The sequence below is a fragment of the Lissotriton helveticus genome, chromosome 3_1, assembly GCF_964261635.1.
Source record: "Lissotriton helveticus chromosome 3_1, aLisHel1.1, whole genome shotgun sequence".
In the NCBI taxonomy this organism is placed as follows: Eukaryota; Metazoa; Chordata; class Amphibia; order Caudata; family Salamandridae; genus Lissotriton; species Lissotriton helveticus.
This window is the reverse complement of record NC_136061.1, coordinates 13,751,318-13,769,146: the sequence shown is the minus strand read 5'-3', so window position 1 is coordinate 13,769,146 and position 17,829 is coordinate 13,751,318. Positions and strand designations below refer to the sequence as shown.

Here is a 17,829-nt window from a genome sequence, read left to right as displayed (position 1 = left end):
GATTGCCAGGAGGCACGAGTGAAGCGAGAGAGGCGATTCAGTGCTGGGAGAATGACGACGTGATCGGCCAGCTTGCCCTGCTTTCCCTCCGCACGGTCTCTGGTTGACTGTCTGCGCGGGCCGTGCAGGTTGTGTGGACTGTGTGGACGGCGCACCCTGTGCAGGGTGGGCGGGCTTTGCAGGCTCCTCGGCGAGCGCTCGGCTTGGCAGGTGCAGAGGCGGCGAACCTTACCTATGTAGCTACGGACCCTTAGCAGCTTCCCCACGGCTTTCTGTGGTGTCCGTGTCTCCGTGCAGAGGAGGAGGAGGAGGCAATTGGGCGATTGGGCTCCAGGCTCCAGATTCCTGGTGATCGTGGCATGACGGAGACTGCTGAGAAAACCGCTGAGAACACCAAGGCCAGGTTAGGCAATGCCCCCACTGTAGCCCCCTACAGCACCCTTACTTGGATAATCCGTTATCGGATTACTGTTGGATTACTATTGGATTACTCACTGTTGGCTGTTGATTGTGCAACTTGTACACAGAGTGCAGCCTGCTGACCACAGACTGTTGCTGCATCGTCGAGCCTTCGCGCCTTCTTGCATTCTTGCCTTGGTGCCTGAGGAGGTTTAAGTTCAAACCATCAATTGGGGAGCAGCTGGTAAAGGTGAATAGCTGATTTTTCTCCCCCCGCATGCTGATTTTTTACGATTTACTATGACTCTTCCCATCACCCAGCTGCGCCAGCACAGCCAGGACCTCCTAAAGGCCTTCAAATACCTTATTACTCAAGCTTGGACTCTTTGTGCTCTGTGTTTTACTGGTGAGTCCCCCAGTCTCTGAACCTCCACAGGGCAACAACAAAACCAGGCTCTGAGCGGGGGGTCAGGGGCAGGTGTGGCCCAGAGCTGACACTTTCAAAATCCCTTGGGTTATACCCAGCTATGAGGTCGGGCAAGAAGAGGGGTCAGCCCATGACCAAGTCTAAGTCCAAGGTTAAACGAAACGGGAACACTAAACCAGCCAGTGTGAGCCCGGATACATCTCCAGATGAAGTCAGGACATGCAGCTTCCCAGCTCTTCAGGCTGGAGTTCATCATTCCTATATTCACCAACCAAAAATTACATCAAAATTTCAACTCCTAAAGGACCCACTTTCATCTATTTTTTATCTAGTGGAAATATCCTGGACCTTCAGGACTCTCTACTTCCACTATCTCCTCAGGAACCGCTAGCAGTACAATCTTTGGGTCAAGCCCCAGACACCATCAACACCCCTCCACCAATGGCCTGTTCATTTTCAAGAGAAGTGGAGCCCATCAATAGGGGCACCAGTAGTTCAGTCCACCCGCAAAAAGAAGGCAGGGGGGAGCACTCCCCCTCCGGTTCATCGCCCTCTCCCAAGTTTATTACTGTCTCAATCACCCCATCCAATCGGAAGGAAAGACAACCCTCGCATAGCTTCATGACAAGCAGTGGCAAGGATCTCAACCGAGGGCAAGAGGCCCCTAGTGGATCCAATTTAAACGACCTTCTAAAGACCACAAACATCTCCCCCTACCACCCGGATGGCCCTAAGATTTGCCAATCGCCCATGGAAGCAAACGCGGAGGAAAAGCGTTTTGTCGAGTACCCAAAGGAGGACACAAGACTCTGGGTGTGACAGCCCTGTCAATCCCACCTATTTGGGATCACTGGAATGGCCAGATTTAATCGCTTTCTACACCCTGGTCACCCCGGTTAAACAACCTGAGTCCACAGTTGAAACTAACAATAAAAATCAGTGTGCCAAACAGGTCTCGGATCAGGAGGTTTTCCCCCCGAACTCAACAACTCGACAAAATCTTTCTGCCTCTTCTACATCTACCGGTCCCTCAAATCATCCAGGGTCCCAATCTGGGATTCAAGTATCAAATGTGTTGAATACCTGGGATATTCTCTTAAATACAATGCCACGAACCGTCGACACTCTCCACTATCAGTCTGACAAAATGGACTTACAGTTGACCTTACTGGATACCTTGGCCCTTTTTGTGGGGCGAATCGATAAGAAACTCGGCCAACTAAACTTGTTAATCGGCAGAGCTCAGCAGGAAGCAAAGGTGATCTGTAGTTGTGGCCCAATTATTGATAAATTATCGTCACTCCTGGAAATAGTATCCACTTTGATAGAAGGCCTGTCAAAAGGGCCTCATAAAAGGGACTCTTACACCAATCCTTGCACAACAGCCAGTCTCGAACTCTCAATAGGAGACCCTACCACAGGTAACATCATGGATAAAATTGTATTGACCCTTCCAGTGGGCCACTCGCCAAAATGTCCCCTTTAACCTTCCAAGGATCAAAATTCAATCCAGAACGCAAAGCGTTGCCGTCAACAAAGAAGGAATGGTCACAATAAAATACCAATCTCAAATCCTTCTGAGGTTTACCCCCTGTTTAGGATCGAAACCAGACAGCAGTCACAAGAACCAGAATCCACTATAGCAATTTATACAGGCACAGAACAAAGTTCCACTGTGTCCAGTGAACCCACACATGGGGGGATGCGGCAGCAACCACAGAGGTTCCAATACTGGAGGCTAGCAGGGCCCAGTCCGGCGAACAAACTGGTACCCCAAATACTAAGGACCATAGTGGAAATAGTAAGGGGAAGAACGCCAGCCCCCTCATACAACCATTGTCAATTGAGTCAAGGGAAGCACCACCAACGCATGGCTCAAACTCGATACTGGAATCCACGACCACCCTTTATTCGTCTCGACCACTGGCCGAAGACCGAAGACAACAGGACTCTCGGGCTTTCAAGTCCAACTATACCCCCCAATAGCTGGTGACTCCACAGCTCCCTCTGTTTTCGAGCCTCAAAAGTTTCCCACTCATGATGCCTCAAATGGAACCTCACAACACTCCATCACTAATAATAGAGGAATCCAACAGGGGGGCAAGTACCCAATAGTTCAGCCTGCAGATCAAACTAGGAACTCGACCATTATTCTTTTTACCCCAGAATATGAATCAAAGGGTCCATTTGACATCTTGAACAGAGGGAACCTACTTCGACTCCTTGGCACTATTCCAACCTTAAACGACCTATGCTCAGCTGACCTCCTTTCAGTAGAATTCATAAAAATCGATAAAACACAGGATTTGGAAGCTACAAAAGTAACCTTGAGATCGTCCGAAATTGCAAACAATATCCTGGAGGAGCAAACCACCCTCAAAGCATGGGGGATCCAATCTGCAGAACAATAAACACCTTGAATTACCCACAAGGACAGGGCAACCAAAAATGGGTGGGTTCGAACATGGATATTCCGCTACTGAAATTGTGCTCATGGAACCCAAACGGGCACAATAATAAGGCAATCATTTGATGTCATCCTATTTCAGGAAACATGGCTGGAGGAGCCTGTTCACATAGAAGGCTACAACTGCTATCAATCTCCAGCCACAAGGAAAAGCAAATTTGGCCAGGTGGTTTGGCTACCTACATTAAAAGTACAAAAATTCATAGCGCGCAGGTATTGACCTCCCACTCTACGGCCATGAATACTGTTCAGATTAAACTAAATCTTAGTGGGAAAAAATAAGAGGTGCTGCTGACTAACATCCTTATCAATCCAAAAAAGAAGAAACAGGAGTCGAAATCTCTAATGGACCATCTACACCAATTAATGACCATGTACACTTCCTCCAATTTCATTCTGTCTGGGGACTTTAACCAACATATTCTAGGCTCCTCCACAAACAAGGACACACAGGCCCAGTCTTACTATTGGAATATTCCAACCCAATCCTTTAGTGGCCAGGGAAAAACTTCTAAGCTGGGGAAAGAGCTGCTAGAAGACCTGGAGCATATTGGGCTGAGGGTTTTAAATGGAAGATTTGCTGATGACTCACTGTTAGAAATGGGATCCCCGGCTGGCCAGGGTTTTCGCCAAAGTCAGTCAGAGACCACCACTCCTAAGTCAGGGCAAGGGAGTTACACGCCAAGATAACCCCTGCTCACCCTCTAGGTAACGTGACGCGAGCAGCAAAGCTAAACTCGGAGGCGATGTGAGTTAAGTGTTTGCGCACGCACCCCCAGCAACAACCCCCAAGGCCCACCACAAAGGAAACTCCACACAAGGTTATATATAAAAATAGCCTTTGTATTACACCAAAACACATTAGATAAAAACACACACTTTACAATGTGCCAACAGGCACGGGCAGAATTTACAGGGGATATGTACAAGACAGGGCCACCTGGACCACTGTCAGGAATCAGCACTTTTAGAAGTAACACTTTTAAAAATAGCACTTAGAATATAAAACATAGAATGTAAAATCACTGTAGCACAAAATAGCACACAACCAGTAATCACTGGTAACCAGGACCTCACTAGCACCACCTGCACTAGGAGAAAATCAACTACCTAAGTATCACAATACCTGTAGGGGTGTAAGCACATAACACATGATGCATAAACATACATTCAGCGGTGTAAGGAAGGAAAACACATGATGCATCAACAATACATTCAGAGGTGTAAGGAAGGAAAACACATGATGAATCAACAATACATTCAGAGGTGTAAGAACAAGGCACATGACGCATAAAAACACATTCAGAGGTGCAGAAAAAGAACAATTGCGCCAAACTCACATAAGTCACCACCTGTGACTGTCCCTAGGCCAACTGGCCTTGTTGGGGATAGGACGCCCTGTGTCACAAAGTCAAGGGTGCCTAAACGTGGCAGCTGCTCACGAAGTGCCTGGCAGCGGGAGATGATGGGGCAAACACGATGTGGGAGCCTCACAGGCTCTGTAGAAATGACTGTCCCCTTGAGCCTCTCTGGGCTCTACACACAGCAAGGTCGCCTGAGCCTCTCTGGGCTCTTAAATCGAATAGGCCTGGGTGGGGCCTCTCTGTGCTCCTTCTTCAACTCTGCCCCCGAGCCTCTCAGGGCTCATAAACCAAAGAAATGCCCCTGTGCCTTCGTGGCTCTGGACAAACAAAGATGCGGCTTGAGCCTCTGGGGGCTCTGACAACAAAGGGGTGGCTGGTTGGAGTCCCTCGTGGACTCGAGTGGCAATGTCCCAATGCCCCCTCGTAGTTGGAGTCCCTCCCGGACTCGCATAAACAAAAATGCTGCCAAGAGCCTTGCAGGCTCTACACAAAGGTACCCTCGAGCCTCGCAGGCTCTCGCAGATTTGGCCCCAGATGCTGGAGTCCCCCCTCCGGGGACTCAGAAATATCAAACTGGCCCTCGAGCCTCGCTGGGGTGGAAAAGTGACCCCGGGGGCGCCCGCACTCAGCGGCTGTCTGGGGAGGCGGCGGCTCCTCGCAGCATCAGCTCCTCTCTGCCGGGCTTCTTCTTGGTCTCCTGGCAGCACTCTTGGGCTCTCCCTCAGTCCCGGGAGCCCCGTGAAGGCCGGCGCCGCTCTCCTTCTGTCCCAAGGCCCTGCCTACAACCAGGCGAGCCGCGGGCACTTCCGGGTCACGCTGCTGAGGGCAGCCAGTAGCAGCGCGGCCCTGGGGGACGTGGAGGCGGCACTTCCGGGTCGCACTAGGCAGCGGCCCGGCAACGATTTCAATGCCCCTGGGCTACGGCGGTGATCTTCGAGGGGCGATGCCGGGTGGGCACCGGCTGCTTTAAAATACACAATGAATCAAGGTGGGCACTCGATCAGGTGCCAAACATAGAGGCAAGGTCCCTGGCGGGGTGGGCACCTGCCAGGGGGCTTTAAAATCGGCAATGAGAGCGGGCAAATGCTGGGTGGGCACCGGCTGTGCACAAAAGCGCTCCCCAGCGCTAGGACTAAAAATAAAGCGCTCAGAAGCGCTAAAGACAAATAAAGCGCTTCCAGGCGCTCCAAGCAAAATATAGCCACAGCAAAGGTCTGGAGACAGGTAGGGGGGCAAGGCTGGGCCCAGAGCCAGCTCACTGGGTCTCCAGGCAGGGAGACAATCGAAGTGGCGGTCCTCCTGCCCAGCAACAGCAGCAGCCCCCTCAGGATCCTGGCAGAGAACAAATTGTAAGGGAACACAGCCCCTTCTTATACAGGTAAATCCTTTATCTCAGGGTGCAGGGTGGGGGGAAACCAGTTGCAGCTGGTTTTGGAGCACCCTTGATGGCCCAACCACCCCTTTCATTCACTGGGGAGGCTAGGGTCGTTAGACGCACCACAGGGGGCGGAGCCAGCATTGTGTGGGGAAAGCTCAGCCCCATCAGGAACCAGGTGCAGCCCTCCCTCACATCACTCATGCTGATCTCTCCACTCACTCCTGGGGAGACCCATCCAGACTTCCTGGAGCCAGGCTGCCAGCCAGCTCCAGCCAATCACGCTCCAGCACCCTCACTGCACACACACATACATGCCGCATATTTCATCACGCAGCATTTGATCTCACGAGTTCGCACATACCAGACTCGAGCCTGTACACCCCACACATCAGGAACTACCAGGGACACATACATTCCCCATGCATTCCTATGGGAGGGCAGGCCAACTTCACTACACGCACGCACTTTACCCTGGGACACAGTGAAAGTGCGCAGAACCCAAAAATCACCGTCACCAGGTCACCATTACAAGCAAAAAGTTATGGGGTGAACCTGCCAGAAGGGCCAAGTCCAACACTCACCATCTGTTGCTTCATTCTACTCAGGCAACGCAACCTCCACAATAGATTACACGCTAGTGTCCCTTTCATTTTTTCATCATATATTAGGCTTTAGCCTAGGAGATAAGGGGGATAGTGACCATCGTCCCCAGGAAGTTTCCATTCTTGCCTATTTGGATTCAACCTTTCTCAATCCAACAGGACCACATGCCTGTCACACCATAAATCTCAAAAGAATTAAATCTTCTGTTGCAAATACTATGGAGGTACTTCTAGCAGAAAAATTACAACTAAAGAGCTTAAACTATCCCGTGGGTAACCCGATCACTCTATGGGAAACCTTTACGGCCGAATTTGCAAATTCATATTCAACTACAGTATGGTCCCTCTCGTCCCTTGGCCTAATGGTCACAGGGAAGACTTCAAGCACCCAGAAATTGGCATTGAAAAATCACAAAAAAGTGATAAACAAGTCACTAAGGTTACTGAGAAAAAGCCGAGGAGAAAGTGGTCTTCTCCAACAGCTTCGCAAGCACCAGGCAGACCTTAAAAAACTTAAGTGGGAGTCAAAAGATCCAACGAAGAAGATTTTTGGGCCAAACTTCAATACGACTCTAATGGAAACAATAGTACCCGATTCTGGTCCACACTGAACAAATTTTTAAACCCAAAACATGGTGGACTAACATCACATATAACTGAAAACTCCTGGGAATCCTTTTTAGACATTCACTTCAACCAACAGGCTGTTGGAACAAACACACTTCAGGATGTCCAGGAGGCATATCCTTCACAGTAAAACCATATGAAAAAGCAGAAATTGAAATCAACGCTGCTACGATTAGGATACTAATTTCCAAAGGAAGGAAAGACGGAGCACCAGGGCCAAATGGAATTCCCCCAGCCCAAAGTCAATTCAGAATACTGGGCAAAATCTCTAACCCCACTTTATATGTCTGTCAGCCATTCCGGGCGCCTCCCAGCATCATGGAAGGGTTCAATTATATAACCCATATACAAAGCAGGGGATAGAACCTTACCAAAAAAATTACCGTCTGATAGCCTTACTGGACAGTGAGGCAAAATGCTTTGTGGGGCTTTTACTGACACAGCCGTGCGAATAGGCATCCAAGTACAATATAATTCCACCTAGCCAAACTGGATTTTGCAGAGACGCCGGAACCACAACAAACCTCCTGGCAATATCACTACTTATAGACAAAGCAAAACTGATCAAACACACCCTTCACTTTTGCTTTGTGGACTTCAAAGCGGCCTACGACAACGTCAATCGAGCCAATCTTTGGAGAAAATTAGCCTTTTGGGGGATCCCTTCTCCTCCTTTACACCTCTTGATCAAACTGCACTCTAACACGTGGGTTCAGGTGAAGGTTGGGAATGGCACTCACCTCTCGAGGTGTATACCAACTACAAAAGGCCTCAAGCAGGGGTGTGTGTGTTTTAGCGCCAACCCTTTTTAATTTATTTACAGCTGATCTGCCACCTGCTTTAGAAGCCTGCAATGCGCATACCCCCCGACTAGGGGGTCAAGCCCTGCCTAGCATATTATTATTATTATTATTATTATTATTATAGAGGCTTTTGTAGCGCGCTCTGTTACTAAATAGTATAGTATCCTGGCGCGGGAGAAAGGGAAGACAGATCGAATTACATGCAAATTAGAGAGACATCCGTTAGGCAGTGGTGTTAAAGAGGTGGGTTTTTAGGCCTTTCCTAAACGCCATGATGGATGGGGATGTTCTCAAATGGAGCGGGAGAGTATTCCAAGCTCTCGCTGCTCTGACAGAAATGGATTGGCCACCGAGCCTGCTATATTTAAACTTTGGCACAGTCATTTGGTGAAGGTTGCTTGATCTGAGAGGGCGGTTAGGAACATACAGGGAAAATCTTTTTCTCAGATAGGCTGGACCCGTTTGATGGAGTGCTCGGTATGCTAGAACGAGGATCTTAAATAAGATCCTTTGAGCAACTGGGAGCCAATGAAGATCTCTAAGAGGTTGGCGGACACTAGATCTTCTGGGTATGTTAAACAGCAGCCGAACCGCGGCATTTTGAATAACTTGGAGGCGGTGAATCAAATAGGCTGGGAGTCCGCAGTAGAGGGCATTCGCATAATCCAATCTGGATAATATGAGAGCGCGAATAACCGTCTCCTTGGCCTCTCTCGGGAGCAAAGGGAGCAAAGGGAGAAATCTGCGCACGGTTTTGAGGGTGGAGAAGCAGATTCCAGTGAGTTTTTTCAGGTGATCCTCAAATCTGAGATTGTTATTAAACCAGACTCCTAGATTTTTTGCGGGTCCGCCAATAGATTTGGGACATGGGAGATCGGTGGGCCAGAGGGAGTCACTAAAGTTATCAGGAAAGGAGCCGTACAGCAAGATCTCAGATTTACTCTCATTACATACGCAGACGATGTGGTCCTGGTCATTCACACCAAAGTAGGACTACAGCATCTCATCAACACTCTGCATGGATACTCTGAAAAGAACCTACTCAAAGTAAATATTCACAAAACCAAAGTGTTGTCAATAACTGGGAATAAAAAGTCCCACTCCTGGCTCCTTGGAACAAAGGCCATCACGAACTGCTCTGAATATAAATATCTAGGCATTATAGTTGACAAAGGAGTCCACTTCTCAAACCATCTTGAGGCCACAAAGAGAAAAGGCATGCTGATTGCAACAACACTTAGACAACTTAAAACCAAGCTGACCGGTCCAACTTTCCTACCATTGCTTCATGTTGCCCAAGTTAAAATACAGTCATCCATTACCTATGGCAGAGAAGCATTAAGAGGCACAGATGCGATATTGCTGGACTCAATCATTTCAAAAGCGTACAGACTTCTCTTAAATATGCCATCTTATACCTCACAAGCCCAGATCCGGTTAGAATTTGGACTAACAAAACAATTGCTAGCAAGGAGAGGATCGTACATTAAGTGTTGGTACAAAATAAAGAATTCACCCGAGAACACACTGAACCATCAACTCTGGCAAGATTTGTGCAGCTGCTCCAAAATGCAGTGAAAAAAGTACTTAGAGGAGTCACTGGCTATTACAGGACTAAAAGAACTATGGGAAACCCCACTACGGCACACACAATTTAAGCACGTAGTAAATAAGAGCATAAAGAGACTCTCTTTTATAGAGGACAAAGCCATCTTTGCCCATAGGCGCCACGCCTCGATGACTCTGAGCACATATAAATCACCCGGGCTACAGGCTTACTTTGGACTGGGGTACTGCAGGAAATCCAAAGAAGCCTTACCTCATTTACAACAATGGCTGAGAACGAATTGTGGGACAACATGCAGGCTATGTGGTGCAGGGAAAGAAGATATCGAACACTTGCTATGCTCCTGCTCGAAGTTCAAAGAGGAAAGAGTAGCTCTCATAAAAACAACTTTTAACGAACACACAATACGCACACGGATACAAGCAGTCCTTGCATGTTTTGATCCAAGACTTCCGCTACTAAATGGGATGTTGGTAAAATTTCTGAAATTAGTCGTGCTCAAACCAACAAACCAAGGTGTCGGTGGCTTAGACAAAAAATAATGAATTATAGACACTCCTCAAACCCTCATTTTTATAATTACTGTATTTTGTAATAATTAAGATCTCTCTTTTTAATATTTTTACTGATGAAATGCGCATTCTAATGTATTTTTGTGATGGTTTAAATTAATCAGAAACAATACATTTTTACTTACTTGCTAGTCCTTATCCCCTGGGTTAAATGTTAAATCAATGAGAACTAGTCTGTCAAGACGTGACTTAAGACTCAAAGCCATGTGTTGTCAATGAAAAAGAAAGAAAAGTATTCTTTCTTTTTATGAAGCCCTCATCCACTTACCTAGTTGGTGGCATGCTTCATCATCGGGCCCGCCTGGTGACACAGAGTGTGTCCCGGGTGTGCTACAACGCTTGTATTAAAGTGAAGCAGGTATGTTTACTGAGTGTGCAGTGAAGGTGACGTGAAAGTGAAATATAAAAACTGTCCAGTGGTCCCATTAGCCAAAGGGATAAACTTTAATATTTGGGCCGCTGGCAGTAGTAAAAGCAAGGCGACGGATGTAGGTGTAGTAGTATTTAGGGGACTCCTGCATCTAGTGGGTAGTATACATGTTTCAGACAGGCCTTTAGTGTTAACTGGCTTTCCTCAGGACCAAAACATGTGAAAAGTGTGATCTATACTCTCTATTGTGTGTAGATAGAAAGATGTGTGGCACACGCTAAGGTGCACTATGTGTGAGAAGGCAGTTCCTTCTCAAAGCATTCATGTACATGCAAACACAAAAATTGGCAAACAAACACACAGTTTGGTTGTTTTAGGCGTAGATGGCAAATTCACATCAATAAGTATTAGCTGTGGAATCCGTGGTCGAAACGGGAAAATAACAGCAAGGTGGAAACGTCCTGGTAATATTGAGTGAATATTACCGGAATATGCGCTATTGTGTGAGGTAAAGCACATAATGGGTGAGAAAAGAATAGTCAAAAGAGGTAAAGAAGGTTCTCAGGCAGGTCGCTCCCCACGCTGCACAGCACCACCTGTGTGTTGTTGCCCCAGAGCTACCGCTGCTTGTAGTTTGAGGCCCGCCTCTACCCGCAGGCTACCACCTGCGCTTCATCCCTGGTGGCCAGTGGTAGTGCGTTAGCTCTCTGCACTCTCTGCGCTCGATCTGTCCTTTTTTCTGTCAGCCTTTGTTATATTTGTGCTTCTGCTCCTGTACTGTGAATTGTTGTATTTTCACCTTTTATTCCTTTTTTGCACTGTTATACTGGCTGTACACTTTTCTGCCTTCTGTATCCCCATCACCCTCTTCCCTCCCATTTTCCTGCCGCTGTGTCCCCTGCAGCCCCACCCCCCTGCTCACCCAGACACCGCCCCACTCCCGCCTCCCAGCTGCTCCTCCCTCCCACCTTCACTTATATGGAGGCCGCTGTGCAGCTGTGCCCCTGGCATGCCGAAGGCACAGCTAAGGCAAGCCCGTCTGTGCCCGTGCGCGCCTGGACCGTGCCCAGAAACAGACCCCCTGGTCCCCGCGAACGCAACAACCCCTGACACCGCTACGATACCAGCACCCTCCACACACTTAACACCGGACGATCACAAACCTGCTTCCTGGCCGCCCGAAGTGCACCCAAGGACCCTTCTCCTGCCAGAGCTGTAGCTTCACCTGCCTCCGAGCCACCACACCACTCACCGAGTAAGGACGCAACCACCTCAGATGCATTCTACTGAACACCCGCTCAGCCTGCAAACACTCCATCGAACTCTGGGACCTACTTGACTCCACCTCCCCAGACATCACCTTACTGATGGAGACATGGATGAAAACCTTCTCGGCTCCCGATATTGCTATAGCCATCCATGACGGCTACAAGATCACCTGCAGGGACCGCACCAACAGAACAGGAGGAGGGATCGCCATCATCCACAGGTACACCCTCAGACTCTCAACTGCCACAAATGACACCCACAGCACCGCCGAACACCTGCACTACCAGATCCGCACTTATCCCAACACCACCCTCAGAGTAACCCTCGTCTACAGACTCCCTGGACCCCGGCCACAGTTCAGCGACTCCATCGCTGACTTCATCAGTACGCACACCCTTGCCTCCACAGACTACATCCTCTTTGGGGACCTGAACTTCCACCTTGAGAACAACAACAACACCAACTCCACCACTCTGATTGACAACCTCGCCAACCTTGGACTCACACAGCTCATCACAACACCCACTAACTCCGCCGGCCACATGTTTGACCCCATCTTCTCTGCAAGCTCCCACGTCACCTTCAGCCACACCACCATACTCCACTGGACCGACCATCACTGTATCCACTTCACCTTCCATAAACCCACCACGCACCACTGCAATCAACACATCCCAAGCCTCACGAAGACCAGCTAAACACAACCCTTGCCGGTAGCCCACCCGTTGACCCCACCGACACTGACATGCCACTGCCACCCGCAACTAAGTATGGGCGAAATTTGCGAATTCGCAGTCCGCGAATTCGTGAGAAATTGCAAAAAAAGTCCGCGAGTTCACAAATTTTCCTGCGAACTCGCTGATTTTTGTGCCATTTGCACAAATATGTGACCACGTGTGCCTGTAACTTTGCCAGTGCGCCAAAAGGCGCCAAGGTCCCTTGAGTGAGCTGGCCATTATAGTGGGGACGGGCGGGACGTTTCATACCGCAAGTGGGTGGTGGATGGGCCAAACGGGCCGGGCTTCTATGCGAGTTCACATGCATCTTGTTTATAAAGCGTCAGAGACCGAGCAGAGCAGCAGATGAGGAGAAAGCAGCCTCCTGGTCACAGGAGCTACACGGGGATGGTGCTCGGGAAACTCATGGATGCAAAAATACGTTTGGCACAGGACCCCAGAATCCTTCAGATGTCCAAGATAGCTGTGCTGTGCGTGTTGGTACAAAGCCATTCTGATCCTGCTCAGTGAGTTCAGGCGCATGCAGCTGCTGCTGCTGAACAATGTCCCATCTCATACTAAACTGCCCCGTACAGGCATATGCTGGAGCTGGGCAGTAGGGTGCAGTGGCATGCGGTTGCTCCACGTCTGGTACATGCGCCTACCGGTGCCAGGGGGGACAAGTGTTTATTGGTGCTGTGTAGCAAGTTATGACATTTTGACTGCACCAGACGGTGGTACCACCTACACGGATCAGGAGCATCCAGGCACCAGACTTCATGGTGCAAGAGCATAATGGTGCTGTGCGGTACGGGTATATATGTACTGGGGGCAGGGGGACACTTAGCACAATGTGTGCTGAACACCCAGAGGACTCCCAGGCAATTGAGCACAAATGATTTTCACACTGAGAGGGCTTCGGGCCAGTTCAGCAGCACAGGGGCTCACACCCACTGGGCCCCGGGGCAGTTCAGTAGTGCGTGGGCTCACAACCCCTGGGCAGCTCAGCAGCGCAGGGGCTCACACCCACAGGGCTCTCGGGCAGTTTAGCAGCGCCACCCTCTGGTTCACCACTGTCACCCTCTGGTTCATCACTGCCACCCTCTGGTTCACCACTGCCACCCTCTGGTTCACCACTGCCACCCTCTGGTTCATCACTGCCACCCTCTGGTACACCACTGCCACCCTCTGGTTCATCACTGTCACCCTCTGGTTCACCACTGCCACCCTCTAGTTCATTACAGCCACCCTCTGGTTTGCCACTGCCTCAACCTCTGGATCATCAATGCCACCCTCTGGTTCATCACTGCCACCCTCTGGTTTGCCACTGCTACCCTCTGGATCATCACTGTCACCCTCTGGTTCACCAGTGTCACCCTCTGGTTCATCACTGTCACCCTCTGGTTCATCAAAGCACCCTCTGGTTCACCACTGCCATCCTCTGGTTCATCACTGCCACCCTCTGGTTCATCACAGCTCCCTCTGGATCACCACTGCCACCCTCTGGTTCATCACTGCCTCCGTCTGGTTCATCACAGCAACCTCTGGTTCACCACTGCCACCCTCTGGTTCATCACTGCCACCCTCTAGTTCATCACTGCCACCCTCTGGTTCACCACTGCCACCCTCTGGATCATCACTGTCACCCTCTGGTTCATCACTGCCACCCTCTGATTCACCACTGCCACCCTCTGGATCATCACTGTCACCCTCTGGTTCATCACTGCCACCCTCTGGTTCACCACTGCCACCCTCTCGTTCATCACTGTCACCCTCTGGTTCACCACTGCCACCCTCTGGTTCACCACTGCCACTCTCTGATTCGTCACTGTCACCCTCTGGTTCACAACTGCACCTTCTGGTTCATCACTTAACCCTCTGGTTAACCCTGTAGATTATGGGGAGAACGCACACCTGCCCAGCCTCAACCGGGGGCTGTTTAACGTGTTACTGAATTTGAGCTTCAAGTCCGGCACCTGCTTCCTTATCTGTAAGTGCTTCCTGTTGTGGTTTAATTTTTGTGACAGCCTGGAGCATTGTGCCATACTTGTAACTATTCTCTGACCCTGATTCGAGGGTGAGAGCAGGGTCAGAGAATAGTTGCAAGTAGGCAACAACTCTGGAGGCGCCGCTCAGGAAGCACTTACAGGGTTACAGCAGGTGCCCAAGTTGAAGTTAATTCTTTGTAACCATTTTGTAAATGGTTACAAAGCAATTAGCTTCAACTTGGGCACCTGCTATAACCCTGTAAGTGCTTCATGTACTTCAGTTTTTGAAAATCCGTCCTGAACAGGATTACGTGGATTTTTCTGCAATTTCGCGAGATTCGCGGACCACGAAATTGCAGAAAATCTGCGAATTCTGCGAACGGAACGGATTTTTTATGCCCATGCTTACCGGCAACCTCAGACAGTGGATCACCGACTGCACCAACACTCTCATCCCAATCAAGAAACCCTCCAACAGACACAAGAAAGCCAGCTGATTCACCGTGAACCTCCAGGCCTTCAAGCAAATCTGCCGAAAACTAGAGAAAAAATGGCACCACGAACAGACACTGGACAGCCACGCAGCCCACAAGAACAACATCCGCAAACACTATCACCTCATCAGATCCGCCAAAAGGGCCTCCTTCAAGGACCGACTAGACAACAACGTGCACTACAGCAAAGAGCTCTTCAACATTGTGAAGGAACTCTCCAACACCAGCTCCAACATCAATTACATATTACTATCGCATGACCTGTGCCACTCCCTTCCCACCTTCTTCCATCGCAAGATCACAGACATCCATGACATCTTCAACAACCTGACCCCCCTACAGTCACCGAAACCTCTGACCCCACGGCCCCCACCCACATCGATCCGCTGCTCACCTGAACCAACATAAATGACGACAACACCATCAAAACAATGAACACCATCCACTCCCGCTCTCCGTCAGACCCATGCCCACACCAAATCTTCAACAAAGCCAGTGACACTATCGCACCCCATATCTGCATGGGCATCAACATCTCCTTCGAGACTCTAGCCTTCCCGGAGAGCTGGAAGCATGCCACGATCAACGGCTTACTCAATAAACCCAAGGCAGGTCCGAAGGACCTAAAAAACTACTGACCCATCTCCCTGCTCCTTTTCCCGGCGAAGGTCATCAAGAAAACCATCAATAGACAACTGACCCGCTACCTCAAGGAGAACAGCATCCTGCACCTGTCCCATTCTGGGTACCACAGCAACCACAGTACCAAAACTGCCCTCATCGCTTCCACCGACGACATCAGGGTGCTGATGGACAAAGGCAAAACCACGGCCCTCATCCTCCTGGACATATCAGCTGCCTTCAACACTGTCTGCCACCGCACCATACGCACACGCCCCCCCAACGCAGGGATGGGAGACAAGACTCTTGAATGGACCACCTTCTGCCTCTGGGGCAGAACCCAGAGCATCCTCCTTCCTCCCTTCTGATCCGAAGCCACAGGGATCATCTGAGGCATACCCCAAGGATCATTACTCAGCCCGACATTGTTCAATGTCTACATGGCACCCCTCACTCGCATCGCCCGACTGCACAACCTCAACATCATCTCTTATGCCGACAAAACCCAGCTGATCCTCTCCCTCACCAAGGACCCCCTCACCGCCAAAACCAACCTCCACAAACGAATAAAAGCCGTTGCAGAGTAGATAAAGAACAGCTGTCTAAAGCTGAACTCAGACAAGATGGAGGTCCTCATCCTCAGCTCCACCCCATTAGCCAGGGATGACTCCTGGTGGCCGACCGCACTGGGAGCAGCACCAACACCCACCGACCACGCACACAACCTGGTGGTTCATCCTCAACTCAACACTCTCCACGACCAAGCAAGTCAACGTCGTCTCGTCCTCCTGCTTCAACACCCTCTGCATGCTCCGCACGATCTACAGGTAGATCACCACCCAGGCCCTCGTCAGCAGCAGGCTGGACTATGAAAACGCCCACTACACAGGAGCCTCAGCCAAACTCCAGAAACGATTACAACGCATATAGAACTCTTCTGCACGCTTCATCCTCGACATCTCTTGCCACATCCGCATCACACCCCAACTGAGAGACCTGCACTGCCTTCCGGTCAACAAGAGGATCACCTTCAAGCTCCTCACCCATGCACACAAGGCCCTCCACAACACCAGACCAGCATACCTCAATACCTTCTATACCCCAAACTGCCAGCACCGCTCTGCCAACCTCGCTCTCGCCACAGTACCCCGCATTCAAAGAGCGACCACCGGCGGCAGATCGTTCTCTCACCTCACCGCTGAAACCTGGACCACCCTTCTCATCTTCCTACAACAGACCCAGGACCTATTAACCTTCAGGAGGCTACTCAAGACCTGACTATTCGAGCAGTATCAGCTGCCCTCCCCGTACCCCCCCCGAGTGCCTTGAGACCCACACGGGTAAGTAGTGCACTTCACAAATGTTCTGATTGATTGATTGATTGATTGATTGATTGATTCACACTATCGATTAGCTATGAATGCCCCATGAGATTCCAGCAGAGGTTCTGGCACTGTGGCAGGGAGAAAAAAGAAGAAAGGGGGCGTGGTCGCCCTTTGTAAAACCTGAAAAGGAAAGGTCATACCATGTCCGTAGCGGGAGAGCTGGGCCTCATGATCTACTTACTATGTGAATGCTCAGAAACTTCATGAACACCTATGTTGCTGCATCAGATCTCCGTGGATAATGGACCCGGGAGGTGTGGCAATTTAAGTACCTTTGCGGTTGCTCAGCTGTCTCTCATAATCAGGTTCTGCGAGTAGCGTCTGTCTAGAGAGAAGACATAAAAAAAGACTTTGCGCTGCTGGAGGGGCGTGTACTGATGATGTCAGGGTAATCATTTGTCATGGAGACTATGGAAAGCACTCTGTATTAACACATGAGCTGTTATGCAGCGAAAAAGTAAAGATAAAAGTGAAAGCAAACACTGTGTGCTAAGTTAGTGCTGGGGGTAGATGGGGCGGGTTAGTTGCCATTGACAGATGTGCATGGGGGTCTACGGGCACCGATCTGGGTGTGCATGTATGGATGACGTTGGACAAGGTTACACCGGTCATCATGGGAACCAACTAAGTCCCATCATGAAAGAATATTTCAAGGTCTGTTTATGCAAAGGCCCAGAGGTGTGGCAGCCTAAAATAGCAACAGGTGTGAATGTGCGCCAGAGGAGGCGCATGTGATTATCATTCTATGGGGATGATTCAGTCCACATAGGGTGGGTCAAT

At 49.8% G+C, this 17,829-nt stretch overlaps 1 protein-coding gene across 1 annotated transcript in view; it reads right to left on the bottom strand.

Moving 5' to 3' along the window:
* Nucleotides 1-17,829, bottom strand: part of LOC144825365 (scavenger receptor cysteine-rich domain-containing protein DMBT1-like) — a 227,743-nt gene that overhangs the window by 99,610 nt on the left and 110,304 nt on the right. The gene's annotated exons all lie outside the window — the stretch shown is intronic.